At 44.0% G+C, this 12,206-nt stretch overlaps 1 protein-coding gene across 1 annotated transcript in view; it reads left to right on the top strand.

Moving 5' to 3' along the window:
• Positions 1 to 12,206, top strand: part of COL21A1 (collagen type XXI alpha 1 chain) — a 178,127-nt gene that overhangs the window by 98,294 nt on the left and 67,627 nt on the right. The gene's annotated exons all lie outside the window — the stretch shown is intronic.

Raw genomic sequence — 12,206 nt, 5'->3', positions numbered from 1 at the left:
TGGTTTTATTGTTCATTTTATTTATTACATGTTCAATCCCAATTTTCAGACAAAGCAGCTCACATCAGCCAAGCAGTGGGGCATAGGACTTGCTCTCAGCTTTACAGACTACAAAGACAAGAGACGTAAGGGAAGGATAGTGGGAAAAGACAAGAGAGGAAAGAGATCCATTTGACAGCAGTAGAATGCCTTGGTGTCTTGTAAGGATGGCGGAGAAATTCAATTCAGTTTGCATTTAAGACCCAATCTATCAAATTTGGAGTTTCCCAAACAATAGAAAAACTGAAACACAGTTATCCTTTGAAATTTGCACTTACTTGAATTTTGTGATGCAGTTCTCCAACCAAAGAATGTTTACAATAATATGTACATTAGTCAAAACTGCACACAAAAATGTGTTTATTAAGGGAAATTCACCTAAAATGCTGAAGAATTTTTGTGAGGATTTTTTTTTAAGAAACCTACATTGCTGCAGAAATGTGGAAAACTGAATTTAAGATTGGAAAACTGAGGAACTGAGAGAACTGAAATTGACAGATCTTTCTATCCCTAGTGTTTTGCAAGCAGACATTCATATTCCCATTTCATTTATTTATTCATCTTCACTTGCTGGTGTTCTGATTTGGATAGAAGCAATGCAGCTATCCAGTGCTTAGCCTTATGGCCGGTGGTAGAAGCCAAAGTGTCCTTCCTTTTGCTTCTGCAATCCCAGGGCAACTGGCAGTTAGAGGAGAGGATCAGAAAGATTTAACACACACCCCATGCAAAGAGCCAGCAAAGACCTCTGCCAGGAAAAAAAAAAAGGAAGCACACTATTTGTTTAGTCCCAGAAGAGATTGTCTGGGATCTCACTTGCAAAGGAAAGCCTTGCTCAGCAGAGTAGCCTGGAGGTGGGGAAGAAATTGATCACAGACAGGCAGGCACAACTTTTTGCTCCAAGCAGCACAGATGTTTCATTGCCTGGAGCCAGATGTTGTATGAGAGAAAGTGATAGATGGGAACTGTTTTTGGGTTTTTTTAGGATTGCTGGGTCCTGATAAATCCCTGCATGCTCAGCTCATTAATTTTCTTGAGACAGCTTGTACCTACAAGTGAGTGGAACAAGCCCATAGGTTGTGTTAAAGGGAGGAGGAATTTGCATTTATATGGGGCCTTTTTTTGGGTTTTGTGTGTATGTTTTGCTGGACACCCAGTTGAAACTGCAGTCTAACCAAAACAAATTGTGAGAAAGATGGCGGTTACATACATTCCCATGCTCTTTTGAAATGTGCTGCTGTTGCTGCCCTTGGAATGAGGGTTGCTTTGTTGCTGCGGCCGAGGTTCTTGTGGTCACCTTGCTTTGCTCCCATCCCTATGACTCCACACATGTACAGTCCTTATGGATTCCTTTGTGGGTTATCCTCCCCTTTGGGTTTCTTTCTGCTTTTTTCTACATGCCTTGGGGATTCCTTGAGTACGCAGAGGCTTCTCCTTTTCATTATTGGTGATGCCGTTTTGGCGCTCAATAGCTAAGGGTGGGAAATAGACGGAATGATGGGAATGCACGGGACTGTCACCTGAATGGTTTTTCCTGCTGTTGGTGTGGAATCAATACTTCCTTTTCAAATCTTATTTTTAACATGTTTATGTTTGGAAAGCATTAACGTCTCTGGTCACTATTACAGAACGGGAAGAGTTTGCTGCACCTTTTCTAGTTTGTTTTAAGCTATAAACCAGTAGTCTCTTATTTCTGCTGGAGTAAAATTTTGTCAGCTTGCCTTTCAGCATCTGCTCTTCATAAAGCATTACTTTACTTCGGGCTTTATTATAATCAGAATCAGAGGCTTTTTACAAGCATCTTTGGAGATTTCTGCTAAAGCCTTCCTTATTTTCTTAGAAAAATTCAGAAACATATTTATTCTTGGAAACAATAAGAAATACTTTGCTGCACACCAAACCCATCCTTTCTACAATTTGGCCTCTGTGTGGCCATACACATGGGGTTGTTCTTCTGTGGAATGATCCAAAATGCAATCCTTATTTGTGAAATGGGTGAGTTTTAGTTTCCTTCCCTGTCTCTTTCCATTGATTCTAAAAATGCTGCAAAAATTAGATTCAGCAAGCCTTACCCTTCTTGCTGCAGGTTTAGTTGCATCAGACATGGTTTGTAGAACTCCAGATCATGAGCACTTACATGGTTGTAGAGTTTCCTAAATTTGTAGTTAAATATGTCTGCACAAGATGGTCCCTATAATTATCTCATAATTGTCACACATCTTGTGATAACCACTGGTCTTCTTTGGGCAGTTGCAGACATCATGCTGGCCCTTTGGAAACTGTAGTTAACACATCAAGAACCAGCTTTGAGATGCGTGTAAGTCACTTGGAGACATTTGGGTAACATGCACCTAATTACTAATCATCATCATTGTCATAATCTCCCCTTCCACAGTCCTTCACTTGAAGAAGGGGCATACACATCCCTCCAATTAGTTATTCAGCACCAGCATTAACTATGGTTGAGGCTGGCTGGATTTTTCCCCAAACTAGAGAAAGTTCTCAAATGCAAAGATGTATCACTGAACACTAAAGTCAGGATCATTCAGACCATGGTATTCCCGATATCTATGTATAGATGTGAAAAAAGTGGAAAAGAGAAAAATCAACTCATTTGAAATGTGGTGCAGGAGGAGAGCTTTGCAGATACCATGGACTGTGAAAAAGACAAATAGTTGGGTGTCAGAACAAATTAAACCAGAACTGATTGTCCTGATGCGCAACCTATACTCTGGACAAGAGGCTACTGTAAGGACAGAATATGGAGAAACAGATTTGTTCCCTATTTATTTAATCTCTACACAGAACATATACAGAAAGCAGGATTGGACCAAGATGAAGGAGGTGTGAAAATTGGAGGAAGAAATATCAGTAATTTAAGATATGCAGACGATACCATACTACTACCAGAAACCAGTCAGGATTTGAAACTAATGTTGATGAAAGTTAAAGAGGAAAGCACAAAAGCAGGACTACAGCTGAACGTCAAAAAGACTAAAGTAATGACAACAGAAGATTTATGTAACTTTAAAGTTGACAATGAGGACATTGAACTTGTCAAGGATTATCAATACCCTGGCACAGTCATTAAGCAAAATGGAGACAATAGTCAAGAAATCAGAAGAAGGCTAGGACTAGGGAGGGGAGCTGTGAGAGAACTAGAAAAGGTCCTCAAATGCAAAGATGTATCACTGAACACTAAAGTCAGGATCATTCAGACCATGGTATTTCCGATCTCTATGTATGGATGTGAAAGTTGGACAGTGAAAAAAGTGGATAAGAGAAAAATCAACTCATTTGAAATGTGGTATTGGAGGAGAGCTTTGCGGATACCATGGACTGCAAAAAAGACCAATCATTGGGTGTTAGAACAAATTAAACCAGAACTATCACAAGAAGCTGAAATGATGAAACTGAGGTTATCATACTTTGGACACATCATGAGAAGACATGATTCATTAGAAAAGATAATAACGCTGGGGAAAACAGAAGGGAGTAGAAAAAGAGGAAGGCCAAACAAGAGATGGATTGATTCCATAAAGGAAGCCACAGACCTGAATTTACAAGATCTGAACAGGGTGGTTCATGAGAGATGCTCTTGGAGGTCACTGATTTATAGGGTCGCCATAAGTCGTAATCGACTTGAAGGCACATAACAACAAAGGGTCTGAAATCCAATTCAATCCACAATTTTAGATTCTGGTTGAAGGATAGCCTTAATGTTGGCACCGACACTGCTTAACCATTGTTTATGTGGAAGGAGAGAATTTGCTCAGGAGGTGGGTGGGATCTCTCACAGTGTTTCTGAGACTTGCTCCTGATTTGTTAACTTTGTTTATCAGGGAGCCACTGTTACATCTGCACCATCCTTTCTTGTTCAGAGGTAAATTTTACAAATGTTAATTTCCTTCAAAAAGGATCATATATTCCATGTGCACCTTATTACACAAAGATTTTATCCATAAAGCCAATTTCTACATAGTCATTTTTTCAGACATGCAACAGTCATAAATTCTTGATGTCTGGAAGTAGTGGGCTGGGAAATGTTATACTCCTAATTGAGGAAAAATGAACTGTGGCCAACAATCACTTATTTCTCTGTGGAAAGGCAACCTGTCCTTCAAAGTTTGGTTTACATGCTACCCTAAAGCTAGCTGGAATAACCTCCACATGTACACTGAACCCACTGCATAGAGATTTGTTTCCTCTAATCTGTTCTGTTTATAAGATGACATTGTATTGGTCCATATTGCCCACACCCTGGCAAAATGTAAAGTTGTTTTATTTATTTATTGTTAACAACATTTTTTATTAAACTTTTCAAGAAACAACAAGAGCAAGAATACAATTTAAACCCAAGGGCCAAAGACAAAATAGAGAAAAGAAAAGAAATAACAAAGAAAAAATAAAATAAAATACCCAAATTCTTACAAAGGATGGGCAAGTCAGCATAATAAGTAAAACCGCATCAAAGCCAGGTCAAGAGTTAAAGATGTGCTGTGATATCAATGGAAGTTGCTGTTGTAATTGATGTGTGGAAACATGTGAAATAAAATCCCACCAAACTGTGTTCAATGTGTCAGGCTTGGCATGTCCTTGAACTGAGCGTAGGGAACATGTGACATTTATAGAAGAGCGATATTCCAGATGTTTTTATACCATAATGAGAGATCCAAATTATCTAAATATTTCAGTTTTTGAAAAATTGACAATCTTGCTGCAAACAGTAAATGGACTATTAAATCTATAGATGATATATTTACATTACAACTGTGAAAAATTGATAGGAGAACCAGTTGGGGAGCCATACTGATGTGAGATTTAATGATCTTAGAGATTTCTTTAAAAACTAAGAACCGAAAAGAGTGGACCTTGGGACAATCCCACCAAAGGTGAAAATAAGTACCCTGACTTCCACATCCTCTCCAACATATTGGATGGAAGCTCGGAATTATCTTAGAAATTTGTATTGGGGTCCTATACCATCTGTGACAAATTTTCAGTAAGATTTCCCTGGTATGTGCTGAGATTGATTTTAATGATTCCCGTGTCCATACTACCATTGTATGTTATCCAGTTGGATATCCACATCTGCTTCCTATAGTGTCCTTAATCCAGTAAATTGACCTGTATTACACTGTATTAACTCTTTGTACAGCTCTGAAACAATTCCTTTCCCAGTCCCAGCATTCAAAAACATATACTCCACTCTCATAAGAGATCTAGTAGCTTGTGTGCACACATTGGGGTCTGACAAAAGATGTATTATTTGTTCCATTTGGAATCAATGCACCCCTAAATCAACTAAGTCCACTTGTAACTGTTGTCTTGTGATGGGATTATCATTCCTGTAAAAGTCTCTCAGTCGAAAATATCCCTTGGGCTCCCAATGTGCCAACCATGTTTTCATGTTAGAGTCCAATATTGCAGGGTACATCTGTAGGAGGCTCAAAGGTGAGCAAGCTGGAAAAAGTTGTGTATAGTGTAAATGGATTACTAATTTTCTTTAAAGATAAGTGGGTAAAATGTTCAAAAGGAAATGCCCAAGAGGGCCCCAATCCTAATTCTTTTTCTTCTAGGGATATCCAATGCTTATGAAATTTAAAAATCATAAAATATATATTCCAGACTTGAAAGGCTTCATAATATGATGCAAAATGTGGTCGTTCCCCTCCCCCTCCCTCCAGCCGCCTGTAATATGATTTCATAGCTAAATGAGTTTTTTTGCCTTGGAAGACAAATCAATTAAGGTGTTGTTGCCAACGTTTAACAGCGGCCGGAGGGATGGAGACTGGGAAGACCTGAAACAAAAATAAAAAACATGGGACCAATTTCATTTGCACGGCAGCTATCCTACCTACTATAGATAATAGCAGTTTCTGTTTTGACCTTGTATGTAAATCCCGATGCATATGTTGGATCAGGGGTCCAAAGTTCAAGTAAAACAATTCTGATAGATTTTGAGGAATATACACACCCAAATTCTTAAATACTTTATGGCAAATTGGAATTTGGCTAAAATTAGATATTTCCAATTGGTCAGATGGGTTTATACTGAGATACATAATAAGAGATTTTTCAAAATTAATACGTAACCCTGCTATTTTTTCAAATAAGTGTAATTCTGCTCGTAAGGCTGGTTTGGCTTTCTTGGGATCTCATAGCATCAAAATAATATCAGCATATAGATTTAGAAGATGTTCCTCTCCCTCTTCCTGGAACCCCTTGATAGCCATGTTATTTCTTAAGGCAATGTCTAAGGGCTCCAAGGAGAGGGCGAAGAGCAGTGGGGACAAGGGACAACCCTCTTTAGTACCTCTCTGAATTAAGATGGGTGCTCATTCTAAATTATTTGTCCGGACTAAGGCATACTTTTTTGTGGATAATCTAATTATTTTCTCAGTAAAGTGGTCTCCCAGGCCATATATTTTTAATACATTAATTAAATACTTCCATTCTAAACAATCAAAAGCTTTATATACCTCCAGTGAGAGGACGGCCAACAGACACCTATGGGAGTGAGCAGTGTGAATTACATTTAAAACTCGACGGTTGGATCACTAATGTCTATTCGGTATAAAACCCGTCTGATCCAAATGCACTAGTGAGGGGACTATTGAGTTGATGCGAGCAGTTAAAATTGAAGTGAATAGTTTCTGGTCCTGGTTCAGTAGGGTGATGGGTCTATATGAACCCAGCATCCTACTGTCTTTTCTCGGTTTTAATATTATGACAATATGTTTGGGTATGGGTCCTTGCTGCCAGATTACATTAAACAATTTTGTCCAGTGGCGCACTAGAATATCTTCATATTTTTTGTAAAAAGAGCTCCTGAACCCATCTGGTCCTGGGACTTTATTATTTTTCAATTTCTGGTTAGCTGTTTCCACCTCCTTCTCAGTTATATCTCTTATCAAGTAATAGTTTTTGATCATCTGTGACTGATGGTAGTTGTAATTTCTGCAAATAGCTCAAAATATCATTTTCACTAGGATCAATAGATGTATATAATTTAGAATAATAATCTCAAAAAAGCCTCATTAATCAAACTGGAATCTTGAATTGATCTGCCATCTTCTAATTTAAGTAATTTGATACTGTGTTTAGATTTCTTTTTTTAATGCATGGAGTTATGATGGCCTAATTCATAATATTTTTGTTTAACATATAAAAGAGATGTAGTTATCTTCTGAGATCCAAGAGCCTCTACTTCTACACACTTAGCTAATAGTTTGGTATAGATTTTATTAGATCTAGTATTTTTATGCCTGCTTTCCAGTTGTGCAATATCTCTAAGCAATCCTACAAGATGGCGGCGTAGGAGGATGCTGTGGTTGGAGCTCCGTCGCTTTTATCTTTTTAACATCTTTAATTTCTTTAACATCCTTTTTGGGACTCGGGTGGAACTTGTATAAGCAAGTGCCCTTCCCTTCTCCCTGTTGTGGCTGTCCACCTTTTTGCCCTTTGTAAATTGGTGTGGTGGTAGAGGAGGTGTTGGCAGTAAGAACGCCGAAAAATCTGCAGCTAAGGAGCGAGAGTGGCCTACCATCTACTGCGGGGCTTGACGAGAGGGATATACAGGGATAAATAGGACGAACATCCCTCCCCATCTCGTACCTTCTTGTGCTTTCTCCGCCACCGCTGCTGCTGCGCTTCCTGTCGCGGCCTGTGCCTTTTGTCGCCGCAGCCGTGTTTTCCACCGCGGCCCGTGTTGTCTCTCCTGCCGCCGCTGTGGCCTGTTCCCCGCTGCGGCCCGTTCCTTCTCCGCCGCGGCTCGTGTTTTTTACTGCTGCGGCCTGTGCCCTCCGCCGTGGCTCATGCCTTTCCGCCGCGGCTGGTGCCTCCCCATTGCCGCCTCTGCGGCCTGCATTCTCCGCGGCTTGTGTTTTTGCTGCCACCATTGCGGCTTGCGCCCTCCACCGCGGCCTGTGTCGGTTCTGCCGCCACCGCCGCTGTGGCCTGCTGGTGCCTCTTCATTGCCGCCGTTGCGGCCTGCGCTCTCCACGGCGGCCCGTGCCTTCTCCGCCGCGGCTTGTGTTTTTTCTGCCGCCGCCACTGCGGCCTGCGCTCTCCGCCGCAGACCGTGTTGGCGCCGCCACTGCCGCTGTGGCCTGCGATCCCCGCCACGGCTTGTGTCTTCCCGCCGCTGCTGGTGCCTCTCCATTGCCGCCATTGCAGCCTGCGCTCTCCGCGGCGGCCCGTGCCTCTCCACCTCTGCTGCTTAGCTGCCTCTGGGTGCAGCATTTTTTGGTGGTTTCGAGGCGTTTCCTGGTCGGCTGGAAGTGGCCGCGACAGAAGAACAGGACCCAAAAGGGGAAGATGAAGAGGCACTTTGGCCGCTTTGGCTGCGATTAGGAGATGGAGCCACTTGGCGCACTGAAGATGGCGGGGAGTGGAGATAACTGTTGTGCGGGACAGGAGAGAGCTGTGGTGGAGACCTGGGAACAATAAGAGGCGAGAGGAAGAGGTCCACCAACTGCAGGCAAGCCAACCCCACTTCGTGGAGCAGGAGAGACACGGGCAATTTATTTATTTTATTGGGGTTGGGGTCCTGCCTGATCGGCAGACAGGGAGGGGGACATGTGTAGACCAGAGGGGAATGTTGTGGGAAGGGTGGGGAGCCATGATATTATAAGGCTAGGCGGCAGATCCTGGAGTGCGGGTGGCAGGCCACGCCAATTTAGGGGAACAAGGGATAGATGCATTATATCCATCCCCTGTTCCAGGCCTGTTCACAACCAGAAGATAACTGGGGGATGCAGGACTCCATCCAACCTTCGTCTGCTGTTGTGTAACGCCAGGTCTGTAGTCCAGAAAACATCACTCATCCATGATATCATCCGGGATGAGAATGCAGACCTGGTGTGTATTACGGAGACCTGGCTGGATGAGGCCTCAGCTCCCATACTTGAGGCCATATGTCCAGCCAGTTTCCAATATGCACAGCAGCCGAGGATTGGTAGGCGGGGAAGGGGAGTGGCAGTTATCTATCGGAGGTCCTTGGTTTTCACCAGACCCCCTCTCCACGAGACCAAGTTTGTTGATTGTATGTACTGGAGGTTGGGCCCAAAGGGCAGTTTAGGAATTCTGCTCGTGTACCGCCCACCCTGCTGCACGGCAGACTCCCTGACCGAGGTGCTCCAGGTGGTCTCGGATGTGCGGTTGCTCTCCCCCAACCTATTGGTTTTGGGGGACTTCAACGTGCATGCCGAGACCATTCTCACGGGAGCCCCTCGGGATTTCATTGAAACCATGACTTCTTGGGAACTGCACCTGAGTAATACAGGGCCCACCCATGTAGCCGGTCATGCTGTTGACCTTGTGTTTGTCTCGGGAGGGGAGGAAAGTGCTCTGAAAATGGGGGCTGTCTCTTCTAACCCTGTGTCATGGTCAGATCACTACCTGGTGAATATGGACCTCTCAATGCCGCACACCCTCCGCAGGGGACAAGGACCTATTAGGATGGTCCGCCCCAGACGCCTGATGGAGCCTAAGGGGTTCCTGAATGCGCTGCGTGATTTGGAGCTGACTGAAGGATGCCCGGTCGGTACCCTGGTGGTGGAGTGGAACAGGGAGATCACTAGGGCAATAGACCGGGTGGCTCTGAAACGTCCTCTCCCCCTGAATAGAGCTCAGACAGCACCCTGGTATACACCACGGTTGCGGGGTCTGAGACAGGAGGTGAGACGACTAGAACGCCAGTGGCGGAAATCTTGTGCTGAAGACGATCGGACACTGGTTAGAGCGGCAATAGCAGCCTACCAGGTGGCAACAAAGGCAGCAAAGAGGCAATTCTTTGCTGCCTCTATTGCGTCGGCAGAGTGTTGTCCCAGGAGGTTGTTCCAAGTGGTCCGAAGCCTGGTCGGTCCAGTTGCTCAGGAACCCATGGAGCATTCCAAAGCCTCCTGTGACACATTTGCTAAACACTTTGCCGATAAAATCGAACGCCTGAAGAACATGATTCCGTACGCCGTGGATACAGGCAGTGGGCCAGAGTCGGCCAGTTGCATTCCGGTCTGCTGGGATCGGTTTCAGCCTCTTCCCGCTGAGGAAGTGGACAAGGTGCTCTCTACTGTGAAGCCAACCACTTGTTTGCTTGATCCTTGCCCTTCGTGGCTCATTATGAGCTGCAAAGAGAGACTGGGCGAAAGGATCAAGGCAGTGGTAAATGCGTCCTTGGAAGAGGGTGCAATGCCATCAGCCCTCAAGGAGGCAGTGATAAAGCCCATCTTGAAAAAGTCCTCCTTGGATCCTCAAAAGTTGAATAACTTTCGCCCAGTCTCTAATTTACCATTCTTGGGCAAGGTGATTGATTGAGTGGTGGCTAAACAGTTACAGACACGCTTGGACAAAGCAGATTATTTAGATCCTTTCCAATCGGGCTTCAGGACTGGACATGGAACTGAAACAGCCTTGGTCACTCTGGTGGATGATATGAGGAGGGCGTTGGATAGGGGAGAATACACATTCCTCGTCCTCCTGGATCTCTCAGCGGCTTTCGATACCGTTGACCACGGTATCCTTTTAAACCGCCTGGAGGGATTAGGAATAGGGGGCACTGTTTTACGGTGGTTCTGTTCCTATCTCTCCGATAGGCATCAACGGGTGGCATTGGGGGATGAGGTTTCAGACCCTTGGCCTCTCAATTGTGGAGTGCCACAGGGTTCTATCCTCTCCCCCATGCTATTCAACATCTATGTGAAACCGCTGGGAGCTATCATCAGGAGTTTTGGGCTGCAGTGCCACCAATATGCGGATGACACTCAGCTCTATCTCTCATTTAAGTCCTCACCAGAGTTGGCTGTGAATACCTTGTCCAAGTGCCTGGAGTCCATAAGTGGATGGATGGGAGAGAACAGGCTGAAGCTAAACCCTGACAAGACCGAGGTGTTGCTTGTGGGTGATAAGAGAAGGTTGGGAGATTTTGACTTGGTGCTTAATGGGGTGAGATTACCCCTGAAGGACCAGGTCCGCAGCCTAGGGGTCATCCTCGACTCCCAGCTGTCCATGGAGGCTCAAGTCTCGGCAGTGAGCCGGGCAGCTTGGTATCAATTACATCTGATACAGAGGCTGCGACCCTACCTTCCTGTACATCTGCTCCCATGAGTGATACATGCCCTAGTCTCCTCTCGCTTAGACTACTGTAATGCACTCTACGTGGGGTTACCCTTGAAAACGGTCCGGAAATTGCAGCTGGTACAGAATGCGGTGGCACGCTTGATAAAGCAGAGCCGTCGCCGGGATCATATCACCCCAGTGTTGGTAGACCTACACTGGTTACCAGTTGTTTACTGGGCCCAATTCAAGGTGTTGGTGTTGACCTTTAAAACCCTATATGGTTTCGGCCCAGTTTATCTGAAGGAACGCCTCCAGTATCACCAATCATGCCGCCAGACAAGGTCAGCCTCACAAGACCTTCTCTCGGTCCCACCGGTCAAAACAGCTAGGCTGGTGCGGACCAGAGAGAGGGCATTTTCTATTGTGGCCCCCACCCTCTGGAACTCGCTTCCTTTTGACCTTCGACATGCCTCCTCCCTGACGGGTTTTCGCCGAGCCTTAAAGACCTGGATATTCAGGCAGGCCTATGGGATTTCTGGGGTGGACTAGTTTTATGATGTATTAATTGAAGGCTGGTTTTAGATTAATTGATGCTGTGGCTGTTGTTTGTATATTGATTTGTATATTGTATTTTGTAGGTCACCTAGAGTGTCCGTTAGCTCGGACAGATAGGCGACTAACAAATAAAATTTTATTTTACTATTTTTATTGGCATGGCATTCAATTTTTTGATTTTTGACTGTTCAGCAATGCATTTGCCTCTAACAATGGCTTTCATAGCATCCCAGATTATATCTGGTCTTACTCTGGGGTGTGTGTGGTTATTAAATTCACAGTATTCTGAGATTGCAGTCTTGATGACCTTAGCTGAAGACTGAATGCTGTCGAAGATCAAGCATTGGATCTAAACACCATATAGGGCTGGTTGCATTAATTGAATTGTTTGGGTGTAGAGTAACATCGATTGGTGCATGATCTGAAGTGATTATTGGATTAATAGAGGCATTTTTAAGCATGGGATCAAGGAGTCAGAGACTAGAACATGGTCTAATCTGGAATATGAATGAAAATGTGCTGAAAGATATGTATAGTATCTGACTCCCTGATTTAAG

Source organism: Rhineura floridana, chromosome 4 (assembly GCF_030035675.1).
Source record: "Rhineura floridana isolate rRhiFlo1 chromosome 4, rRhiFlo1.hap2, whole genome shotgun sequence".
In the NCBI taxonomy this organism is placed as follows: domain Eukaryota; kingdom Metazoa; phylum Chordata; class Lepidosauria; order Squamata; family Rhineuridae; genus Rhineura; species Rhineura floridana.
This window is presented reverse-complemented; position numbering and strand designations above follow the sequence as displayed.